This window comes from Neoarius graeffei, chromosome 21 (genome assembly GCF_027579695.1).
Source record: "Neoarius graeffei isolate fNeoGra1 chromosome 21, fNeoGra1.pri, whole genome shotgun sequence".
NCBI classification, from domain to species: Eukaryota; Metazoa; Chordata; class Actinopteri; order Siluriformes; family Ariidae; genus Neoarius; species Neoarius graeffei.
In genome coordinates, this window is record NC_083589.1 from 20,042,231 (window position 1) to 20,067,012 (window position 24,782).

At 40.8% G+C, this 24,782-nt stretch overlaps 1 long non-coding RNA gene across 10 annotated transcripts in view; it reads left to right on the forward strand.

The window, feature by feature from the left end:
• The window catches only part of LOC132869564 (uncharacterized), a 59,409-nt gene that overhangs the window by 21,480 nt on the left and 13,147 nt on the right, over positions 1 to 24,782 (forward strand). For 9 of the 10 annotated variants that reach the window (XR_009650987.1, XR_009650986.1, XR_009650994.1 and 6 more), the window contains exons 2-6: positions 22,560 to 22,616; positions 22,750 to 23,180; positions 23,285 to 23,468; positions 23,602 to 23,659; positions 24,004 to 24,096. This is a non-coding gene — a long non-coding RNA (uncharacterized LOC132869564). The remainder of the gene's footprint in view (positions 1 to 22,559; positions 22,617 to 22,749; positions 23,181 to 23,284; positions 23,469 to 23,601; positions 23,660 to 24,003; positions 24,097 to 24,782) is intronic. The other variant, XR_009650993.1, reaches the window with a different exon arrangement.

The window sequence follows — 24,782 nt, forward strand, 5'->3', positions numbered from 1 at the left end:
GGCACGGCCATCCCCACTACTATATCCATACTACTATATCAACACTTGATTCCTGGCACATATTTGTTTATCTTTACTAGTGGTTTGCAAAAGTAGTAATCAAGTCTTCACACTTTGTTTTAATTTGAAATACCACTGATATTCCATTTATTTATTTTCTAATAAAAATATCAAAGCTGTCAAGGTAAGAAACATCTGCCTATTTGAGGTGATTGACACTGGCAAAGGTGAGTGGAAAATTATAAACTGTAGGTAGGCCTGTTGATATTATTAATAATATAAATAATTGTATGCAGCACTTAATAAAGGTCAAATAAATAGGCCTATAAAATAAATACATTTTAAAAAACAGTGAAATTAGAATACAGGGATGCAAACAGCGCGCCTTTTTCACGGCTGAATCGCGCAGATCCGAATTTTTTTTTTTGGGGGGGGGCGTTGGAGTGTCTGATTATAATTTCAAAGTAAATTCTGTATTAAAATTACTAAATAAGCAAATCCGTTGCAGTCCATGAAACAGGAAGTGTAAGGATGAGGAAAAAACAGTTTAAATCGGGAAGCTGCGCACATTTGCGCAGTCCTCAGGCTGCACAAATGTGCGCAGCTTCCCGATTTAAACTGTTCCTCATCCTTACACTTCCTGTTTCATGGACTGCAACGGATTTGCTTATTTAGTAATTTTAATACAGAATTTACTTTGAAATTATAATCAGACACTCCAACGCCCCCCCCCAAAAAAAAAAATTCGGATCTGCGCGATTCAGCCGTGAAAAAGGCGCCATCCGCCAAAAGGCGCGCTGTTTGCATCCCTGATAATAATATGAGCAAAAGATCACAGCAGTTGTGCTGTGTCCTGCACATCATTGCTCCAGGGATGTGATTTGGGGCTGGTGAAATTATCTGAAAATTTTAGCCGGGGGTCTGGGGGCCGCAGGCCCCCAGCTGGTCCAGGGCAGCACCCTGGTGAGGGGACAAGGGGGAAAGCCCCCCGAAGCTCCTGGGTTTTGGGGTTTTCTGACTTAAATTGTACTAAAATGGCAAGCAAACACACAAGAAAAAACTTGTCATGATTAACAAATTCAAGCCAATTTAATGGTCAACATGCAACTCTGACACACACGCTCGCTCACTCACTCACTCTCTCTCTCTAGCGCGCTCTCACTCGCTCGCTCGCTCACTCACGCACGCTCTCTCTCTCTCACTCACTCGCTTTGCATCTTTAAGCTCGATCACGGAGGCTGCCATCTTTCAACTCTGTTTGAAGCGAGCTTACGTACAGCGCGTTCATTGGTTGTTACAGAGCGATGGGCCAATCACGTACCTCGTTTCATCAATGACGGAATTGCGTAAATGACGTAATTACGTCAATGAGATGAAACGAGGTACATGATTGGCCCATCGCTCTGTAACAACCAATGAATGCGCTTGCTTTAAACAAAGAGTTGAAAGATGGCAGCCTCCGTGATCGAGGCGTAAAGATGCAAATCCGAGGCTGCCATCTTTCAAACAAAGTCGGAACGAATAGGATACGAATGTGGATTTGAGGGAAAAATCGGAAGCTTTTTTTTCAAGTTTTGAGGTGAAAAAAGCGGAATTCCGCGAATTCGCGGAAAAATCACATCCCTGTTGCTCTCATCCATGGCCAAAGCAAAAAACTCGAATTCTGACGCTTTCTCATTCAGCTGGTCATACACGTTGTCCCCCAAATCTTCGGTTCGCCTGGTCATAGTAGGTGCGGAGAGACTCACCGCATTGAGCGCATCCTTCTTGTCGGGACACACCTCCTCTGCCACAGCAAGCATGCATACTTTAACAAAGTCCCCATCAGTAAACGGCTTTCCATGGGTAGCTAGTAGGTGAGCTACCTTATAGCTAGCTCAGACAGCAGCCTGGTTGATCTGGGTTTGGTGAAGGAATACATTCTGTTGTGCAGCCAGTCCGCATTTCATCCTCCGAATCCTGTCTTCTCTTGTTTGCCCTCGCAAACTAGCATACTCTTTGTGGTGGGTTTCATAGTGACGACGCAGATTATATTCTTTGAAAACTGGCACACTTTCTTTACATACAAGAGAAACTGCACGGTCCTTACACTGAACGAAAAAATAATCGGTGGTCCACTGTTCTTTAAAAACTCTGCACTCTCTGTCAGTTTACCGCTAGCCATTTTGCTGTCCTGAACACTGACAGTTCTCTGCGCATGCGCTGCCTGTCACTGCTTGATCGCGAGCATATGACGAAAATTCGGAAAATATGAATAGTTCATTTTATAACTAAATATCAATTTTAATTGATAAAATCAACAAAATACAAGATGCAGACATGTTATTTGCCAAAAAGCAATTTAAAAAAATAGGCCATGACCACTTTTGGGGATTGCCTCATAGGGCCGGTTCAAGTGATAAGGGGCAGAGGGGCTGGGGGGCCGGTCAAAGGGGGGTGGCGGGCCGGATCTGGCCCGCGGGCCGTAGTTTGGTGACCCCTGGTGTAATGTCTTTTAAGTGACGCCTTAATTTATTTGGCTTCATGCTGTCCACTGCAGCACTTTTAGACACAGTAAACACACCGGTCTTTCCTCGTTTCCCACCGTATCACAGTGAAGCCAAGCGCTACATACGTTTCGTCATATTTTCTCGTCTTAGCTTTCGGGAGACTGTCGTTTGTTTCATTATCTCCGTCTCTTTCCGCCTTTCTTTTCATCCCTGTTCAAATATTTTTCCATGGTGTCTCTTGACGGTTTGTTCACTGCGCTTCATATCCCCTACTCTCTGTGCTGTGTACGCAAAAAAACCCCTACCCCATAGCGCTAATACTCCCCGCACACACCGACAATGAGAGCGCCACTGCCACCTACTGTAGTGGATGTGCAATAGACCCCTTCGCAGTAAACGTCATTCATACGTAAGAGGAAATTGCGCGCGCAGCCTGGACCCAAAAAAGACTCGGAAATGCATAGTTGTGTTGTCGGGTGTCAGAATCGTAGCAGTGATGGGGTTAAAATGTTCAGAATTCCAGCAGGATCTCACCCATTCCAAAAACATCGCCGACGTCTATGACTACAAGCCATCAAACGTGTAGACTGGGATGAAAGCACTATCAAAAATGCGTGGGTTTGCAGTGCCCACTTAATCACAGGTAAGATCAGGCTATTTATTAAAGCTTTCTTTTTTTATTCTTTCTAGTCTTCGTTTATTGATGTAGCAAAATATTTTGGTAACGTTTGTCTGATTAGCTGGGTCATAGTTACACAATGTAATGAATATTAGCTTGTTAACTTGGCTTTGCATGCAATTTTGTTTGTAGGAGAGGTCTCGCTTGACTCAAGCAGTCCAGATTTTGTGCCATCATTATTTGTGTATGCCGAAAATCACAATTTTAAAGCAAAGATGGAAAGGTAAAATTGTGCCCTCACTCTAAATGCCAACTTGCGTTGACTGCTTTAACCTAGCTCCCGTCCCGTTCAGTTTCCTTTCGGGTCTCTGCCTCTCGCTTTTTACGCAGCTCTGATTTCTCTTAGCTGCACTCTTTACACCAGGGGTCTTCAATCTTATCCGCAAAGGGCCGGTGTAGCTGCAGGCTTTCATTACAGCCAAATTGGAGGCTCACTTGATTGTTGATTGGAGACGAGGATGAAATGATTAAACAAGTGAAATCATGTGTAGCTCCTGCTTGGTTGGAATGAAAGCCTGCAGCCACACTGGCCCTTTGGCTATGTTCACACTGCAGGCTGAAGTGACTCAAATCCGATCTTTTCGCCCATATGTGACCTGTATCTGATCTTTTATTGACAATTTGAACGACACAGATCCGATTTTTTCAAATCCGACCCAGGCCGTTTGGATATGTGGTGCTAATTCCGATTCCTATCCGCTCTTTTCATATGCGACTTCAGTCTGAACCGCCAGGTCGCATTCATCCGACTTACGTCATCAACAAGCCACAAACGTCACTATTCTGCGCTGAAGTAGGCGGTGGGTCTCTCAAAGTTACAACAACATGGCGCATAATCACGGGCGCAGATAGAGGGTGGGACGAGTCATATTTAAATTCACCTCGTTCGGTCCCCCCCACTTACAGTATAGGGAGGAAAAAACATCTATGCTGTCTTTCTTTGCATAAGGCAAACCTCACGGAAAAATCAAGACTAATTACCATTCGGTTTATTGAGGTGCACAGCAGTGTATACATAGTTGCAACAACTCACATAAAACAAAACAAAGACTGATATTCGGTTGGTTGAGCTGCGCAGACTGCACAGGTTGCGAGCTCGAGCTTGGTTGCTATGGTTACTAACAAGTTTGACAGGCATATTGGGGTTGGTTTGCTGGCAGCTTTGCCCCCCCCCCCCCCCCCCCCCCCCAGTTCAAAAAAACGTATCTGCGCCCCTGCGCATGACATCAGTGCGAGGGATGCTTCGGGCTGTGAAGGTTCTGAATCTTCTCAATGGAAGGACGCAGAGGTTAGGGAGCTGATTTCCATTTGGGGGGATGCAGCTATTCAAGCTAGATTGGATGAGTCATACCGCAACCGGGCGGTTTTACTTCCGTAAACACTGGCCATGCTCACTGCGTGTGACGTCGTCATATCCTGCAGTGCGCATGCGGAACACTTTTAGGTCGCTTTTCGTTCATACTGAGGATCACATACAAGTCGCATATATTTGTTAATGTGAACGACCTCACAAAAAAATCGGATTTCACAAAAAAATCGGAATTGAGCATTAAGCCTTGCAGTGTGAACGTAGCGTTTGTGGATAGGATTGAAGACCCCTGCTACACTATCATTCCTTTCATGCCATCACCTCCTGCAAATTGCTGTTTAGTGTTGGTATTTGCTGTTGTAGCTAAAGCCACATTGCCATCACATCACTGGTGTAATTTGATTAAAACAAAATTAATATGAATGTCCCATTGTTAATCAAGTTGTACATGCCCGCACATAACATAATCATATGCGTCTAAAGACTTGTAGGCATGAAGTTTTTCTTGGGTGTACACTGAAGTCTTGTCAATAAGGTACGAGTATATATCTGGCCATTGTATACCAGGGAACTTACTAACATCGTCCATCCACTCTTTAAATGCGGATCCGGTAGGCGATGTCCACTTGTTAGAATTAACTTGTGTAGCATTCTCGATCTTGTAACGACAATTGTTTGGCATAATCTGAGAGCTCATAATGCTGGTCTATGGGCAGCGCCATTGTTTCTGGGTCCAGGCTGCGTGCGCATCCTGGCAACGGTCGGTTTGTTTACAAACATGCGAAGGGGTCAATTACACTTTATTCTAGTACGGCAAAAGCATGTTCCCCGGGGTCCCCACGCCCCCACTATTTGAGAAGGACTGGTATAATACAATATCCAGTGGGGTGTAGCCCTGACAGTCTTTTGTTGTTTGCCCATAGTGTTTTGGAGTGATTGGAGCTCGCCTGCAATAACAAGATGACTACCCAGTGGGCACACAATGTTGCCTTGACCAGGGCTGGATTAATATGGCCAGGGGCCCCTAGGCTACAAGTTGCTGTAGCCCCCCCCCACCCCCCCACCCCCCCCGGCCACCACCATCTTATCCCATCTACCTGTAAAGAACTGTTTTTCTACATTTTAGTGGTTTTTTTTTTTTTTTTCCCCCCCCATTAAACTTTGTACAGCTGGGCCAGCAAAAACAGAACACCAAAAACTATAAGGTTTAGATTGACAACTTGTGCAACTGTCAATTGAATGCGCCTGTAGGCCTTTTAGGCAACTGAACCTCTCAGTACACGATGAGGCAATAAAAACAAAGTAAACAAACTAATGATCAACAACCAGTATCATTCTTAAGTTTGTCCTTCTAGCTTTTCTTGTAGAAAAGTCAATTAGACTTGAAAAATCCAATGAACGCAGAATGTCACTTTCAAGAGACATTAGAGACAGGTGATTCAATCTGCATTGGCCCATGGTGGATCTCGGTCTACTTTTAACCAATCCCAGTTTAGAAAAAGACCGCTCTCCACTGGCATTAGTCATAGGCAAAGTCAGTCGTAGGGCAATGTCAACATTTGGGAACACCGGCAGCAAGTTCCTCGTTCTCAACTTGCAGAAGAGATCTAGCAGAGGTCATGTCAATGTCATCGGAGTGTGCGCGTTTGTGAAACTAGTGGCAGTGGCCCATTCATCCACAAATGGGACGGGGTCTGAAAGGGATGGTCCTTCACCCTCACCAGAGCTAGTAGTACTACTAGCTGCTGTTGACAACGTTTGCTACGCTAGTGTCATTATGACTTGCACTTGCCAGTTGGGTTTCATTAGGTTAAAAAAAACCCCGTTAGTTTTGGTATATTGCTCAATAGAGCTTTGTCACGTTGGGCTTTTTGCCATTGTACCTTGCGCTTTTGAGCACCGTTCTTGTATTTTCTGTCACACACGTTCAACTGTGGAGTGACATCGTGCGTGACGTCTAACGTTTATATATGGAAGGCGGATTTGCCTCACCCAATCAGCGTCTATTTAAATATTCATTTTGAGCCAATGAATATGAAGGTTTTTGACCAATTGGGGGCCCCCCTGCGAGGCAGGGGGTGTGGGGGGCCCCTAGGCTGAAGCCATATGAAGCCTGTGTGGTGATCCGGGCGTGCGCACATGCATGGTGTTGGATATCTAATCATGATCAGCGTTCAAACATTTGTCAAATTTCATTAATGGCTTGTTCGTGATCCTCCACTTGGTTATATTGATGCAAGTGTTAAAAAAAAAAAAGCTGGAAGTTAATTATCTAATTATCCCTTTCTAATGCTAGTCTGGTTAATCTCTATCTAACCTTTGTTTAAGGATATTGTGTCTGGAGTCTGTAACAGGTGTGTATATAAAAATTATACATGGTGTACATACACGTGTGTAAGCTACACTGTAACCCAAATAAGTTGGCACAACTCAAAATAATTGAGGCAATCGATTGCCTCAATTATTGAGTTGATGAACTTAAATGTCTCAATTTCCCAGAGCTTAAAAAGCTTGATGGCTTGGTACTTGTACCTTTTGATAACAGCTGACTTAAAAGTGCTCATTTAGCAAAACTCCAATATATGCAGTTAATGACTGATAGATTTGTTAAAGTGAATTTAAATAATTAATTTACCATGACTTAAAATTGAGTTTTCAAGACACTGGAATAAGTGCACAGAAATTTAAAAAGTACACAACCACACTTGTTTACCAAACTGTAAAGTGTTTATTGCTTATCAAGTACACTTTATGGTTTTTCCTTCAAGTCATCATAAACATTGTATACAACTGACCAGATAACATTTCTACTAACAGGGTGTCCCAATAAAATGTACACACCACTGGGGATATTGGATATTTACCCAACAAAGGGGCACACCAACTAAAATTACTAAACATTGATACACACATTGGCTGCACTCCATGCTGCCCTCTTGTCTACTCATAGATGCACACCACAAGTCTGCAGTGTGAACGCTGTCTGTACAGATGCATACAACCAATAGTCTGTAACAGACTATTGGCTACCAAACAGAATAACAAGCAAAAATAACTAAGTGCCTTCCTGAGTAAGTAGGACAAGAAAATCCAGTGGGATGGTAAATCTCCACACAATAAGAGCACATGCACAGTGAATATAAACAAATCCAGAGTGACAACTGGGCAGTACTTTTACTACAAAAGTGCAAGTTTGGTCTTATTTGCTGAACATTAACTGAAGTAACTAACTAGCTTACAGGCACATAGAACATGGCTGTATGTCATTTTACCCTTTATCCTACATCAAATCATTCTTCATGCTCTGCAACTTGGGTGAGAGTTTCCCACCGTCTAGGCCAAGTAAAGTTCTTTTTTTTAAGGATATATTTTTGGGGGCTTTTTCACCTTTATTGGATAGGACGGTGTAGAGACAGGAAATGAGTGGGGGAGAGAGAGATGGGGAGGGATCGGGAAATGACCTCAGGTCGAAATCAAACCCAGGTCCCTGGATTTATGGTATGGCGCCTTATCCACCTGAGCCATGACGCCCCATAAGTTTTCTGAATGAATTCAAATGTTAGTCAAAGGTTTGGGATAGTGGAGGTGCAAAGCATATGAGACCGAAGATGACCAGGAAGGCATCATTAAATGTGGGAAGACTCATCACTACATCACCTTCAATGACAACAGACGCTCTCAGAGGGTGGTAAAGGCTTGTCATTGATGACAAAAGTCCCACGGCGATGCCTTCACACTCGTTCATCTGACTCTTCCTGAGTGAATGAAAGACAAACTAAACTTTTTTTTTTTGTACATCTGAAGATGTTAAGTCAAAGTTTAGTCATGGCAACTGACTTTTTGGAGCTTGATGTTTTGTCTCTTCACTAAGAGATTTCATCTGTTCTAATTCTGATTTGGGAATCAAGTTATATCTCTGGACAGTGGACCAGTAGACCACACCTTTTCGCATGACAAGGGGTAACATGTCAAGTTTGTCAAATTCCCTATACAATTGACAATTACACAGAGGATTTGAAATTACACCAGACTCCAGATGTGCAAGGTGTGAATAGAGAGCCATGCCCCTTCCTGATCCCTTCTTTCCAGGTCCATGGGGCCCAAGATCGAAAAACGGCCAATTGGAGTCAACAGAAGGGTAAGTCATTGTGCCATTGGCAGTTTTTCGATCATGTGTCCAATGGTAAAGAGAGCTAAATAAAATGGGACATGGCATTTGACAAAACAGGCGAGGCCTTGTCAGGGTTTCTGCAGGTTTTAAAAAGTGAAATTTTATACTTTAGACCGTCATGGGTTAAATTTAAGACCTTCACAAAGTACAAAAAATAAGAAAAATCAGACCGAGTATTATTTTCAGCCCTTTTGACCAAAGTGCAAAACGGCCTCAAAAATGCGGTTGCTGATAGCTTGACTACACCTTTCACACCTGACCTCATGACGAACAAAACTGCCTGACACTTTGTGGATTGCACTTATGCTTCTATCTCCAACGAATTTCACAAAAAGCTAAATGAAGTGGACAGATGATACATATAAGGATTTTAGACTTTAATAAATTTAAGACCAACAGTACAACGTGTCCATATTTAAGATTTCTTAAAGCCTTTAAATAGAAATCAAATTTTAGACTTTTTTTTTTAGATTTTAAGACTTTGCAGAAACCCTGCTTGTCGACCTCCACTTGTTTTTAAACATCTTGCATACACATTTTCAGTCAGGATATACGCTCATCTCAACACAGAAAAATGATGTAATGAAGGCATTAATGGTAAATTAAATCTAACGGGTCATCTGTATTGAATAGAAAAAAAGACCGTACATGAAGAAACTGAGACGACTAAACTTAAATCAGAACATTATACACAATGTAATCTATAAGGAGACTCACTGTGCAGGTTATGAAAAACCCAGATGTGTCCTCTTGCAGATGTACAGGAAGAGCCTGCAGAACAGTGGTGTGCTTGCTGTGTATGTCATGGGTTTCCTATTCAGATAAAGACGGAATTGTACAAACAGAAGTAATTAATGCTTATTTTAAACAATGCAATCAGAACATAGTTTGTCCACCTGCCCACAGACAAATGACTAAACAATTCAAAGTTCTTTCATCTTGCCTGTTCATCGTGGACTTTTAAAATGTCAGCCAGAGCATCTGCCATCTTGCCCGTTTTTGATGCCTTCTGTCTGAATAAGGCCATCAGATGAAGATGGCGGTCCAATTGAGCATAGAATGTGTTGGGCAGGTTTTGGTTGGTAATTCTCTGGAATTCTGCGTACACCTGCATGACAATAATAGAGAAGTACAGCAACACTCAAGTTAGTAATTTCAGGGAATACCTTTGCAGGTTTTCATGTGAATACAAAATGAGTAAGAACCACAATTTTTACTTGTAAGAGACAGCTGATCCATATTACCTCAGATTCCATTTTGAGGGCAGGCCAGAGGTCCAGGAGTTCATTTACTGGTGGGCAGGTCAGAACTATGGTCTCTTGGCGTAATGGAAAAGTGGTCTCCATCTTTCGGATGAGGGCCAGGTTCTTGTCTGTCTTCTGGCACTCCTCCACAATTATCTGTCTCAACTCCTGAAGGCTTGCATGGTCCTTTCCTTTTGGAAAGTTCGGCAGGAAATTTACTTCTGCCCGTTTGGGTCTTTTTATGTTTGAATGGGAAGGTTCATTGTCAGGATTGCTCCTGCTTCTTTTCCCAGCATTAACAGCAACCTCCTGACACCCAGCCTGTCTCCTCTTATTTCTGAAGTTACCCATTTTAAACTTGATACTGTTTTTCCATCCATTCCAGCCCATTTCAGATCCTGCTTCTTTCAAGCAGGGATGTTTGGCTACAAGAGCTTCAGCAGCCTTTGCAATCTCTTTATCACTGGGATAAGCCTTAAAACCATGTATGGTAGATGCAAGGTGTTTAAGGTCTCTTAACTTAAGGTGTGTTGCTCTTCTCATATTCTGCATTTCCATCTCGAAGTGTCCGCTCAACATCAAATGGAAATGTGGGAACTGGAAAAGGACCTATAGGCCACCTGTTGAGACGCTCTGGAGAGGACACATCTGACAGTAGAACAGTGGATGCGATAGAGCTGGAGTCCTGTGAAACTGATGTGCACAACAGCTTTGTGGCAATTCTTGAATGTTTCTGAGAGAAGTAAGCTTCCTGTCAAAATCTGGGTCTTTGTAAAGCAAGTCAAGGTCAATTTCCAGTTCTTGTTTTATAATCTTGATCAGTGCATCAACAGAGGCTGGTCTAGAGCCGAGTTGATGTTTCCTAGCCTGGTCTGGATCAATAATACAAATGATCATTGGTTGTGGGGGTGTAGCTGCCATTGTGCTATTGAAAATAAAATAAAAAAAATCACTACTCCTTTTTTAAAAAAAAAAACAGTGCTTGGCCTCAAACCGCATGGTCCAAACATGTAGCAGGGGCCCAAGCACTTGACTAAAGCAGTGTAATGCTCCACATAATGATATTTGGGACGGAGCTTAACCTCAGGGAAAGCCTCCAACAGTGCCTGCCTATGATCGCTGATTTTGAAATAGTCAAGGGTTTCATCTGTAAATGATGGGCACAAAGCTATTCTACCACCTGTTTGAGCTCCATCAAAACTGCCCATGTCCTGTCGCCCTCTGGTACCACACTACCAACTAGAAAAGGGAGAACTCAGAGCAGAGTGGCATTTTCATGCCCCTTACCTCCAACTGTTCTCTGAGAAAGACACATTTGGGGAAGTGGCTTAGGTCTATCCACTTTATCACCATGTTGATATGGGAATGATGTAATCTTGTTCAAATACTCCAAAGTAAAGTACTTCAGTTGGATCATCTCTTTAATACAAAGACTAAGCTCCATGGGAACTATACCTTCCAGAAGATCGTGGAGTATATCTGGAGGAAACCCTGTGATCGTATGGAGGTAGTTCAGAGACTCCTGCAACAGTCACCTTTAACACCAAAGTAGCTGCTTAGTGTCACTTTAACAGTTTTCACATGTAGGTCATGGCTGGCTTTAGTTATTTAAGAACTTTCCCTCTCTGACTTCAGTTACTTGAAACTGTTCAACTGAGCCCAAACAGAATCTGCAAACATGGCCTGCTCTAAAAGACTCTTGAAAACCACTTAATCCATGAGCAGCCAAATTGTCAGCAGAAACACAAGACAGTGCCTTTAACATTCTGACCAACACTTTTGATGAACATGCCATCTATTTCCAGAGTATGAACATCAATGGAGCAAGTACAGCTGCATATCCATACTTGGAGGTCTGCCACTTTTACCAGTATAGCTAGCTGTATAGCATGTAATGCTGATCTATATTTTGGTGGAAGGTTAGCCAGGACCCAATATACAGTGCACATTTTTGTGAATTTTTCTAGATGTGCCAAGCAGATTGCAAATTTCTAGCTCATCAATATAGCTGGAGTGGCAAGATGAGATCCCCAGTTGACAGTAACTCATTTTCAAGGAAATGAGAGCCATTGGAGCAGGATGCATATTGACCAAATGCAACATTTGTTTCAGTAATCTTGCTAAGAATGTCTCTGTTTCTAAACTCTTGAATCATTGAAAGGATAGGAACATGCATGCTGGCATGTCCAGGTTGCTCTAGCTGATACTCCACTGGCATAACACAAGGATAGTTGTGCTCAAAGGTTTTTCTGCGCTTTGATGAACTCAACAGCACCTTTACAGACTGATGTAGACCGAACATTGCAGTCCATGACAGCAGCAACAACTTCACTCAGTGTAGATTCTGAAATGCTATGGCCATTTTTTTTTTGAAGTATGTCATGAACTGTCTCTTTGATCAGCGGCTCTGATAAGATCCGATTTAAGTGGTCTACAATTTCCTTCTTGAGTGGCTGTGTTTGAGACATGGAGGATTGCCTGCATCTTAAAGAATGCATCTTCCTTATTTTTTAAAAGAAGACTAACTGCGTCATCCCTATTCCCTACTTCTCTGCTCTGTCCAGGGCATTCTTCAAACAAATCACTTGCTTCCTCTGACACACTGGCTGGAAGATTACATGGATCCTCACTGAAAATATCCTTTTTTTTTTTTTTTTCCAAGTCTGATACAAGATCTGCTTGGTGTTCTACTTTTATGAGAATTGAACGATGAGTACACATTTGTGCTATACATACAATCCTTATGGGCATGTGATTGTTTCATGATTTTTCAAATGCTTTTGGAGATGACTGAAAACAGATGACTCAGAAAAGGGTTGCTGAAATGGGCATAGAGGGCATTTAAATAATACAGGCCCCTGACTCTGCTGTGTATGACTGATGGGTTGAGCTGCATGATATCTTGATAAATGAGTACTCTGTGCATTAAGTGTCTGAAATGTACAAATGCAGTCAGTGTAGAGGCATGGAATACTGGCTGTGTTGCAGCCTCTAGTGTCTAAATAACTGTGTTCTGGATTTCAAAGATGCTGAGCACAACTTACAGTTCCAGGTCACTTTGGAACCAGCAACCTAAAAGGGAAAGAAAACAATGATGACAATTTAAACCACCAACTTTTAAGACAGAATTGCTTTCATGCAATGTTCATATAACTATTGGCTTGCGACATGACCTTGGATGACAGCCAGCACTGTTTTAAAATTATGATCTGCAGTGCAAAAAAAATCAACTAGGACCATTTGTATTCATTAACACATTCCTGAATTATTGTCATATGTTTACGTGACACTACAGACACATGTTGGCTGATCCACTGACTTCTTCCAACCTTTTTTTTTTTTTTTTTCTCTCATAACTGTACAACTTAAACATGCCTTAGTGGCTTGGTGTCATCTAGTGGTAGATAACGGCATAACACTGTAACACCAACATTTAGGTTCACACATTCAACAGGTTTCATGTAGTTCAAACAGTAAAGTAGAATAAATGATATGGGAGGGGGTAGAGAGGAGTGGTTGATAGAACAATTAACATTCATTTGATTACCTGGTATTTTTCACCACAGCCACTTAACTCCATCTGCGCTCACAACTGGAACAGAATAATGCAAACACATTAACTCCTCTGAGGCTGAACAAAATAAAAGCTTACACAATGAGTTTTAAATGCTTCCATTTACAATTATAATATCCAAACTTCAATCCATGCTCAAGTTTAGTTGCTGAGCTTTTGTCTACAAACCTTCCTCAGGGCACATGTGAATGCTGCGTGCACGTATACAGACATGCTGGTGCAAGTGTCTGAGGCAACTTTCCTCTATTCGATGCTAGTTAAACTTTATGGATGCATAGTTGATCAACAATGTCCTTTCGACAAACTAAAGCCTTACGGTCAATGCTCATTCCAAACGAGTTTCACGTGCTAATTTAGTCAACACCGGTGTTATATTCTTGACAGTAACTCATTTTCAAGGAAATGAGAGCCATTGGAGCAGGATGCATATTGACCAAATGCAACATTTGTTTCAGTAATCTGAAACTTGTAAGAGTTCTATACATATCCATGCTTTTAGATAATCTTTATTTACTGAAGTAATAGTAAAAATTGGTGACTTGTAATTAGAAAACATTTGAGTCAAGACGTGTGTAAGTGATCAGTATGATTGTATTGACCTATGTATTTACTGGTATCAGCTATCTTCTACTATATGGATAGTGCATTATAAAGAAGACACTTTATTCTTTAAAGCATATCTTGTCATATATGAAAAGGTGAACTGAGCAGATTCTCTTGGCAAATATGCTTTTAACTCAAAGTACAATGGGGTGGTTAAGATAACAAATCTTGAATTTGTACTTTATAATGTGTGCATAATTCATATCATAGGACAGTGTATCTTTCTGACTACTGGTATTCTCAATCAGTGCAAATCTGTTAAATTTAGGGGGAGATGTTTTCTGCTCCCTTCTTAGGCCAGACAGTTTTCTATTGTGATTTTACAGATTCACCTACCTTGTTTTTAGATGATCCTAGACTCAAGTTTTAGGTCTTTATGTAGCCATTTGTGTGATTAGAAAAAAAAGGATACAACAGCAAATTTGACCATGCATGCCTCAATGTGGTACATGATAAAACTTGTTTCCCTACCCTAGGGCCATTCAATTTCTGTGTTCTGGAAATTGAGTCTTTCTTGTAAAATTGCATTTTGAAAGACAGTTTTAATCAAATTACTGTAATTCCAGATACAAATTGTCTTTCATAATACATATGAGCAATTAAGTATTTAACTGTACCTGTAATATCAGTGTACAGTATGTGCCTAACTCAATTAGTAATGATCACATGGTCTTACCTACTCTTGTTTTCTTCACTCTTAAAACAGCCAAAGATAAAAGATATTCCTCCCTACCCTGACAACTTTATTAAAATCAGTAAATCACGAAATAAAAAACGCCTGGCCTTATAACACCTGATATTCACACTTCCCTCATTCATTCTCATCCAATTATAAGCATGAACTAATTTTTCCTTTAATATGCCAGTTATTGACTTGTATATGAATTTCAATTCATTTGTCGCTTTCATTTGACATCTTTGTAATCATGTCACGTTGGAAAAAGTGGAGAAGCGACAGGGCAGCAGCTGAAGCCATTGCGCGACAGGGCAGCAGCTGAAGCCATTGCGCGACAGGGCAGCAGCTGAAGCCATTGCGCGACAGGGCAGCAGCTGAAGCCATTGCGCGACAGGGCAGCAGCTGAAGCCATTGCGCGACAGGGCAGCAGCTGAAGCCATTGCGCGACAGGGCAGCAGCTGAAGCCATTGCGCGACAGGGCAGCAGTGACTAAGTCAACAGATGCTGATATTGTTGATAGACACTATGTTTGACAAATCAGATGAAGTGGCTAGCTCTAACGATCCTGATGTTGCTTCTCTATCTGACCATCAGAATGATGAAATCAGTGGAAGTAATGAAAATGAGTTTGAACCACCAACTGGACAGTCATCCAGTGATTCAGCTGACCAAGCAGATGAATGATTTACATGGCAACTTGGGTGCCTGGGCTAAAAAAAATAAAATGACTAGGAGCAGTGTGACCTAACTATTAGCTATTCTGAGAAGAGCTGGGCATGTCGATCTTCCAAAAGATTCAAGAACTTTATTGAAAACCCCAAAGGTTGTCAACGTGGAAGACAAATGTGGAGGCCAGTGTATCTATATCTAGGCCTTGAGAATGCCATTCTTCATGTTCTGTCTCGTAATCCTGAATATGCAGAAAGAGAAGTGCATTGATTTGAAAATTAATATTGATGGCCTGCCTCTGTTCAAATCAAATTCTGATACTGTTTGGCTGATTCTTGCAAGTTTTTTTTTTTTTCCCCTGATTTCAGTCCTTTCATTGTGGCTATGTATTATGGAAAGGATAAACCAAATTCAGTTTCTGAATTTTTGGAAGATTTCGTTGACCAATGGCAGTACCTGAAACCAAACAGAGTGATGTTGAATGATTAACAGCAACTGAGTCAACTGTTTTGTTTTATTTGCGATGCACCAGCCAGATGTCAAATGTATAAAGGGTCATTCCGGCTATAATGCATGTGAACGATGCACTGTACATGGCAACTGCAATGGACGAGTTGTATGACACCGAAGAAAACATTGCAGCATGCACTGATCATGTATTTTCCAATATGGGTTACCAACAAGGCCATCAAACAGGCATTTCTCCTCTGTTGGAACGTGGAGGTGTGTGTGTGTGTGTGTGTCTGGCTTTGTGCTAGATTACATGCATTTAGTTTGCCTTGGGGTGATGAAGAGAATTTTGCACTTCTTTAAAAATGGCCCTAGATGTTGTAAGCTTGGTAGTCATCAGTTGTCACTGACTTCTGATGACCTGACAAGTTTCAAAGGACTTTTTCCATCTGAATTTGTTCGTCAACCTAAAGGTCTAGATGAAATGGAGCGATGGAAAGCCACAGAACTTCGTCAGTTTCTTTTATATACAGGACCTCTTGTTTTAAAGAACATTTTGTCCGAAAGGGCATATACACTTTCATTGTCAGTAGCAATTTCATTGTTGCTTGATACTGATGATAAACGTAATGCAAATGTGGAGTTTGCTGGACAACTATTGAGAATTATTTTTTTTGTTAACTGCCACAAGATCTTTGGTCCTACATTTAATGTGTACAACGTACATATCTTCATCTTGCTGATGTGTGTAAATTTGGTTCTTCATTGAACGAGTTATCAGCCTTCCCTTTTGAAAATCATCTGTATACTATCAAAACTGGTAAGAAACTCAAAGAATCCAATAGCTCAGATTGTGAAAAGGCAACATGAATTAATTAGTCTGTTGGTGCAGTAACAGAAGCAAGACAGCATGTATTCAAAGTGAAAGACTGACACTTCTTGCTAAATTTGTCATTTGTGAGATCAGGGAAGGTCAAACATGCATGGCCAGGGGCGCCACTAGAAATCTTGGGCCCTATGAAAGATTACAATTTAGCCCCCCCCCCCCCCCCCCCCCCCGGTAAAATTTTCAAGCTCGAGCAACTGAATTTGAAGTCTGTTTTTGGCTGGCACTTCTACTTTACTATGCATGTGATCAGCTACCTAGCAAGTTTAGGTGATACAATTATTTGGTATATGAACACTTTAAATGCAGAACTGTCAGAATTAGACTGAATAGACTGTTGCCTTAAAATGAAAATTCCAATGAGAGAGAGATCTATAGATAGATAGATATTCATTCTTATAAATTTTTTTCTTTTATTAGCAACTATTAGGCCACTCAGTAGCCTATGGAGTTCATTCAATCCAAATGTTTTTGAGAGAAATTGCATGCATCACTGTGTCAGTATGGATTTATGACATTCTGTATGCACATTATGGATACTCCAGAGCCCTCCAGCAAACATCAATAATCAGGATTACAAAATGTATTCCTTTTTCCTCCATTTATTGACTTGTTGTATGTGATCAAATGTATGCCTTGATGACTGACTACACTAGTTTTTTGATACAATTACATAGTGCACTGCAAGAAATCTGCTAAGTGTTTTTGGTTTCTTTTAGGCATCACACATTTTATTAGAAAACACAGCAAATGTTCAAATATTAAAGTTAAATACTTAGCAACAGTATCAATAAATCCACACATGAACAATAGCAATGATATCTATGACCACAGCTAATGTGCAAAATATTAAAGTTAAATACTTAACAAATCCACACATGAACAATGGTGAAACATCTAGACTTAATTATACAATAAAGATGCCTATGAAAGTGTGTGTTTTTTTTTTTTTTTTTTTTTTTTTTTTTTTTGTACACACAGTGATATCCGGACTTCATAATTTATCGCTCCTGCTTAGCGACTTCTAGAATGTACACCTAGAAACTGACAGCTGATCTAAGCTGCGCTAATAGCTCTGTGCATACACGGAGCTACACATTTCATGTGTCCCGCTCCCAGAATCACTACCATTAGTAAAAAAAAAAAAAGGGTGGAGGGGTGAAATGACTATCCTAAATAATTCAAGAAAAATGTTATTATAGCAAATCATAACCATGTATAATTTGCAAATTTTAACAGATGAAATGTATTTTATTTCAAAAACTTACACAAGGCAATACTATTAAATCCCTCACAGGCCCCCCCCTGTCAGTGCCAGGCCCTTAGAACCCCCCCACCCCCCCAGCAGTGCCCCTGTGTGTGGCTGACATTTTGAAAAGACATCAAATTCAAAACTTTTTTTTGTGAGGCCTGTAAACTCGGGCGGCACGGTGGTGTAGTGGTTAGCGCTGTCGCCTCACAGCAAGAAGGTCCTGGGTTCGAGCCCCGGGGCCGGCGAGGGCCTTTCTGTGTGGAGTTTGCATGTTCTCCCCGTGTCCGCGTGGGTTTCCTCCGGGTGCTCCGGTTTCTCCCACAGTCCAAAGACATGCAGGTTAGGTTAACTGGTGACTCTAAATTGACCGTAGGTGTGAATGTGAGTGTGAATGGTTGTCTGTGTCTGTGTCAGCCCTGTGATGACCTGGCGACTTGTCCAGGGTGTACCCCGCCTTTCGGCTGTAGTCAGCTGGGATAGGCTCCAGCTTGCCTGCGACCCTGTAGAAGGATGGAGCGGCTGGAGCGGCCTGTAAACTCGAAGGACTTGAACATTGCCTATGTGAACACTTTTACATGTACAAACAGAAGGATTGTCAAACATCATGAACTGCACAGAAAAGTTGTCGGTCTTCTGTTTAATGATGGATTTGCGCTTATGCTGCTTTTGCATGATGCTGAAAAAAGCAGAATTATTACCCAATGAAAGGTATTTGGTGAACTATTGTTTCCATGTTAGATAACCTACCCAGTGCATGTTCTTTATGCATGTTAATTAGAAACAATCAAATGTTTTAGAGGCACGCTTAAATTGTTTCCCTCCTTTGTTGTAAAGAATACCATATTTTCCTTATAAACGTGCCCTTTCAAATAATTTGTGCACTCACCATTTTTCTCAATCTTTTTTTATTTTTGTAAAATGTTAATTCTCATCTCTTATTGTTATAAAACTGTGTATATATACAAAATGAAGTGCTACCTGGTGAGAGATCAATACATTAATCTTGCTACTAAAAATAAAATTTGCACTGAAGATACTCACTGTGCATTAATTGGTAAAGTATGGTATACCCATCAAGTGAATGAGCATGATTGAACTGGTTTTGACTTGCTTAGATTATCATTAATCAAGTTGTTAATCTTGAATACCGGTAATTTATTTGATAAAGATCTCTTTTCTGTATTTGATATTATATTGAATTAATAGTTTGGTTACTGTATCTGTACATTAGCTTAGGTAAGCTTCATCTTTACAAAGAAGGCATTTTCCTATTTTATTTGGGATGTTAATGGCACTTCACCTTTATTTGAATGTTTAAGGAAAGTCATGATTTGCAAAGCATAAATCCTCAGTTTAAAATTGGTTTAAGAACACTGAAATATCAAATTGATTTGGAACTGGAAAGACTGAAAACGCATACTATTTTTCTGAATTTTAATACCACGGAAAGTTTTTGTGATTTAAAGTGGGTTTTTTTTTTTTTTTTTTTTTTTCTTAAGAAATTGAACCAATTGGATGGCTTGGGTCAGGGCAGTGTGATGTGAGGAAGGGGAGATGGAAGTAATGCTTGGGTGCAGGGGAGTGAAGTTCTTTGGCCAAGATCAGCCAACAGCAGTCACTTGATCAAGGAACGAAAAGAGCCGGGGAAATGGTGGTTCAGGTTTCCTTTGATAAAGGTCAAGTTTACCTCGGGTAATTGAATATATTTAGCAAATATCTTTAAAGATCATATTGTTTATACTGTTCAATTCTATTTTATTTATTGCATTGCCAGTTTGCACCGTGGGTCAGAGAGGACTGATATTTCATCTGTGCTGTATGTCGAGCATGTATAGCATATTTGACGACAAAGTTGACTTGATATTACTCTACTGATGATCCATTTGATTGCCTTTATCACTGTTTGAAGTCATAATGGGTTATATATTATGCAGCTTAATCAGCAAGTTATTTAATGTATATATTGTACAGTAATTTATACAAATTGTCTTTGAATATTAAACCATGAACCATTAAGTAAAAATTACAGGACATGCAAGAATGTCAGGATTACATCTTGACAACTGTCACTGACAGCAATAAGCGAAAAAGATATCCCACAACGGATGATGACTTTTTGAATATGAAAGTAAGTTATAGAAAATATCCTTGCAATGTTTGAAATGATGTATGGCAAGATAATTGGCACTTTTTTTCTGTTAGTATGTATAGAAATCAAACTTGTTAAATGTATGTTAATTGTATAAAACTGAATCCTTGGACACATTTGTCAGCCATTATCAATGATCGATAATCGCTAGACAACTAAGGGACATGCAGTTGGATTACCACTTTTTTTTTTTTTTTTGTAAATTAGATTACAGACTTAAATTCTAATTTAGTTAACATGGCTTTCCTACATTGTAAGTGATTACATTTTTTTTTGTCAATTTATTTAGTAATTGAAAAATATATTTTCTTGTTGAAGGTGGTGCACCCCTCCTAGAACTGCCACCTTATTGTGGTGGAGGGGTTTGTGTGCTTGAATGATCCTAGGAGCTATGTTGTCAGGGGCATTACGCCCCTGTTAGGGTCTCCCAAGGCAAACAGGTCCTAGGTGACAGGCCAGACCAAGAGCAGTTCATCAAAACCCCTTATGAAGAATAATCAATCAAGGACCGTGACGTTGCCCAGTATGGTGCAGCCGGGGCCCCACCCTGGAGCCAGGCCTGGGGTTGGGGCTCGTATGCGAATGCTTGGTGGCCGGGCCTTTGCCCACGGGGCCCAGCCGGGCTCAGCCTGAAGTGGTGATGTGGGCCCGATCTCCTGTGGGTTCACCACCCACAGAGATGGCCATAAGGGGCTGGTGCAGTGTGGATTGGGTGGCAGTCGAAGGCAGGGGCCTCGATGACCTGATCCCAGACACAGCGGCTAGCTGTTGGGACCTGGACGCCTCCCTGGGGAGGTGTTCCAAGCAGGGCCCCCCGGGAGGAGGCCCCGGGGAAGACCCAGGACATGCTGGAGGGACTGTCTCTCGGCTGGCCTGGGAACGCCTCGGTGTTCTTCCTGAGGAGTAGGGTATTAGGCAGAAAAAGAAATTTACCAGTCAAAAATAATATTTTATATAATCCTGATAAGCGCCGCAGGTGCGAAGACGAGCGCCGCAGGCGCGAAGTCCCTCTAGGGGGGTCTGGGGGCATGCCCCCCCAGAAAATTTTTGAAATTTAGACTTCATTTCCTGCATTCTAGGACATTTTCAGGGTGAAATGGCGTGTAATTTTTGATCAGAAATATTGCATATTTTTACTTTGTATTTTTTTTCAGTTTCACTCCTGAATGTATCAGATGTATGTATGGTGTCTGATTTGGTAACAAAAGTGAAAAGAAAATAAACAACAATGAATTGTATATAATCTTTTGATCTAGTTACAGTATTTAATAAAAAAAAAACCCAACAGTATTCTATTTTACCATACCCCAATGAAACCCCCTTGTTAATCAATGTATCACACATACCTTTTCTGTCTTTTTGTGGAAAAACGAATCAGTTTTTGTCACATTCAATTTGGGGCGTTTGTTGGGATTCATCTTGATCCAGAAGAGTGAGTCAGCAAAAAAAAATGCGGTTCTCCCGCCAAGAAAGAGGAAACTACAACGCAGGGTGTTTGGCAATTTTCGACCAATCAGAATTCGCGATTTATTCAGTCCGCATGTTACAAGATTCAGTGCGGGCCAAAATGGCGGAAGCGATGAAATATTCTGATTTTTCATTTCAAGTTTTCAGTATTTTTCGTATTAAACTGTTTCTTACGATTTGTAAATGATGGCGGAACCACACACGGACTGGCCATCGGGAGTAGCGGGAGTTTTCCCAGTGGGCCGGTGGTTCAGTGTGGGCCGGCGGAGAAAAAAAAACAGTTGCGCGCTGGCCTTTAATATGATAAGCAATGTTAACAGTTTCTTTAACAAACTGTTAACATTGCTTATCATATTAAAGGCCAGCGCGCAACTTTTTTTTTTTTTTTTTTTCTCCGCCAGCCCACACTGAACCACCGGCCCACCGGGAAAACTCCCGCTACTCCCGATGGCCAGTCCGTGTGTGGGCGGAACATAACTGGTTTTATCGGATGACGTGGGAGTATTCATGTGCGAAAATTTTCGGCATTATCGTCCGTTTCAGTATCCGTCTGTGTGTATACTTGCCCGTTGAAATCGGCAATTGCCCGTCAAATTTACGGGTGGACGGGTCTCTGCCTAATACCTTACTGAGGAGCTGGCCGAGGTGTCTGGGGGGGAAAGGGGAGTTTGGGCTTCCATCCTCTGCGACCTGGCCCCGGATAAGCGGAAGAAGACGAGACGAGGTGGTGCAGTTTGTGACAGAACGGATCACCATAGTTTGGAATAGAGTGGTATGAATTCTTATTCTTGCATGTAATCACTGTCCAGCTTTACTATGATGTATTCTAATGCATTTGTCAGAAATTGAAGCCATATTTCTTTTGGCGGGTTGTTTTCAGAATTTTCATTTCAGAAATCTATAATGATGGCATATTTTGATTTGTCTACTCTAACTTGCAGATGAAACAACGCTACCTGTGATCAAGAAGAGGCACTGAATTCAACCTTCACCTTGTGGTATGCTATTCATTTTAATGTTAATGTATTTGAATGGTAACTTCATAGATGTAGAATAGTGTTTTTCATATCAGTTACAATTGTACTTGTGAACATTATCATAGCTTACTGAGATGTATTTTCTGTTGTATAGAGTGATATAATTGGCAAATTTCCTCCTGACCACATGACAAGTTCTGCAGAATCGCCAGCATCAGGGGCACCCAGGAACTCAAGAAGTTGCTCCCCATCACCGAGGGTGTCCAGGGTCATTGAAAATTGCACCCCAGCAGCTAGGGTGTCCAGGGATGAGACATGTCCCGGCACCTAGGGCGTCAAGGGAGAATAGTCTCGTCCCTACACCTAGATCGCCCAGGGACAACAGCCGTACCCTGGCACCTAGGGTGTTCAGGGATGAGAGGTGGAACCTGGCACCTAGGGCGTTCAGGGACAAGAGGCACACTCCTGCACCAAGGACATCCAGAGATGAGGGGTGCACCCTGGCCCATATGTTATGGGACATGCCCACTCCCAGGACCTCAAGAATGCAGGAAACTCTGGATATATATCCCATGAGTGTAGCTAGTAAGTGACTGTGATTATTTTCAATTTTAAAATGTTTATTTGTTACATAGTAATTCAGTATATTTTCATATATGTAACAGTTTCCATTTGCATACAATACATAGTTCCAGAAAAGTCATTCAGCTGCTGGTACAAATCTGCAATGGTGTGAACAATATAGCCTCCCAGCAGTCTGAATCTTCCCATCAGAACATGGAGCCCCCCGTGACATTTGATACATGTGACACTCTGGCTGATCTGGAAATACTGGAAGAGCAGTTAAGTGATCGCACCATGAAGGACAATTTGGTGAGTATATTAATTTTGTTTAAATCAAAATGATTGTCTTAGAAATTGATCCCATGGATATTAATACATGTAATTTGAGGAACAGGTATATTCAGATTCATTATATGAAGTTATTTTTCATTAACTTCAATAGGCGAAATGCGTGTTGGTGGAGTGAAAATCAGCATCATTGTGCAAGCAATATTGAACAGGTAAGAGGGTGAATAATTTTTCACTCTAAATTCTAAGAAAGGGAAGCGATCATGAAAAGGATGGTACTTTATGACTTTGGATAAATCTTGGTATGTGTTTATTCTTGCTCTCAGTGACCAGTAATTTTCAGGGTTTGAGACATGCAAAATGGCATTGTGACTCATGATTTTAACCTTGAAATAAAAATTACTGGTACTTGGTGTTATTATAGAATTGATATGAAACATATGATTCATGACTTGAATGGTATGGGCCAAGTCAGTAAAAATATTAAACACCACCATACCCCTCATGTTTCAAAATTAATTTTTAAGAAATGCTTATTTAATGAATGTATTTTTAGGGTGTTGTCCAACAAGGTCATGTCTCTTTAATCTGAAAGGCAACGAGGGAAAAATGGCTTTTATTGACCTGAATCTTTACAGAGTTGTGCAAGGTATGTAATATGTTTTGTAGCATTGTGATATGGAGTTGTTTTATCTTTGACAGCTAGTTTTGTTACATTTGTTTTATATTACATGCAGGGGACATGATAATGACTAGTCAAAACAAATTAGTGATGAATAGGCTTTTTTGACACCCTTATGTGTCAAAAGCATAGGCTGGTGTACTCTTGTGTTAAGTACTGGGCCAAATGCGAGCTACAATTAATCAATTTTGCTGATGTAGGAAAGTCTAAAGTGTATAGATGGTGTATGTTTCATTTCATCCAGATAGCTACTATTTGTAGCAGTGAAGCTTCCTATTGATTTTTAAGTCACTCTCTTTAAGATCATGGTCATACAAGTTGAAATGCGTGGTTTTTTTTTTTTTTTTCTCCACAATTTTCTGTTTCTAGATAACTAGAAAGCTAATGAATGGATTTCAACATGTTTCATAAATTTGTTACCCACTGTCTTTTAATTTATGGTCAAATGGGAACATGTGTTTTTGTTTTAAGAGATTTTCATGTGAAATGATGCATTAAACTGTTTAATGCATCATGTAATGGGAATATTTTGGGCAACATTTTAATTTTCCATTATCAATATTTTTCATGACTAAATCATAATGGGCTGAATTCTGTTATTAACAGTTGGCAAAAAAACTTCCAAATTATTTATTGACTTTTTTTTACAATTA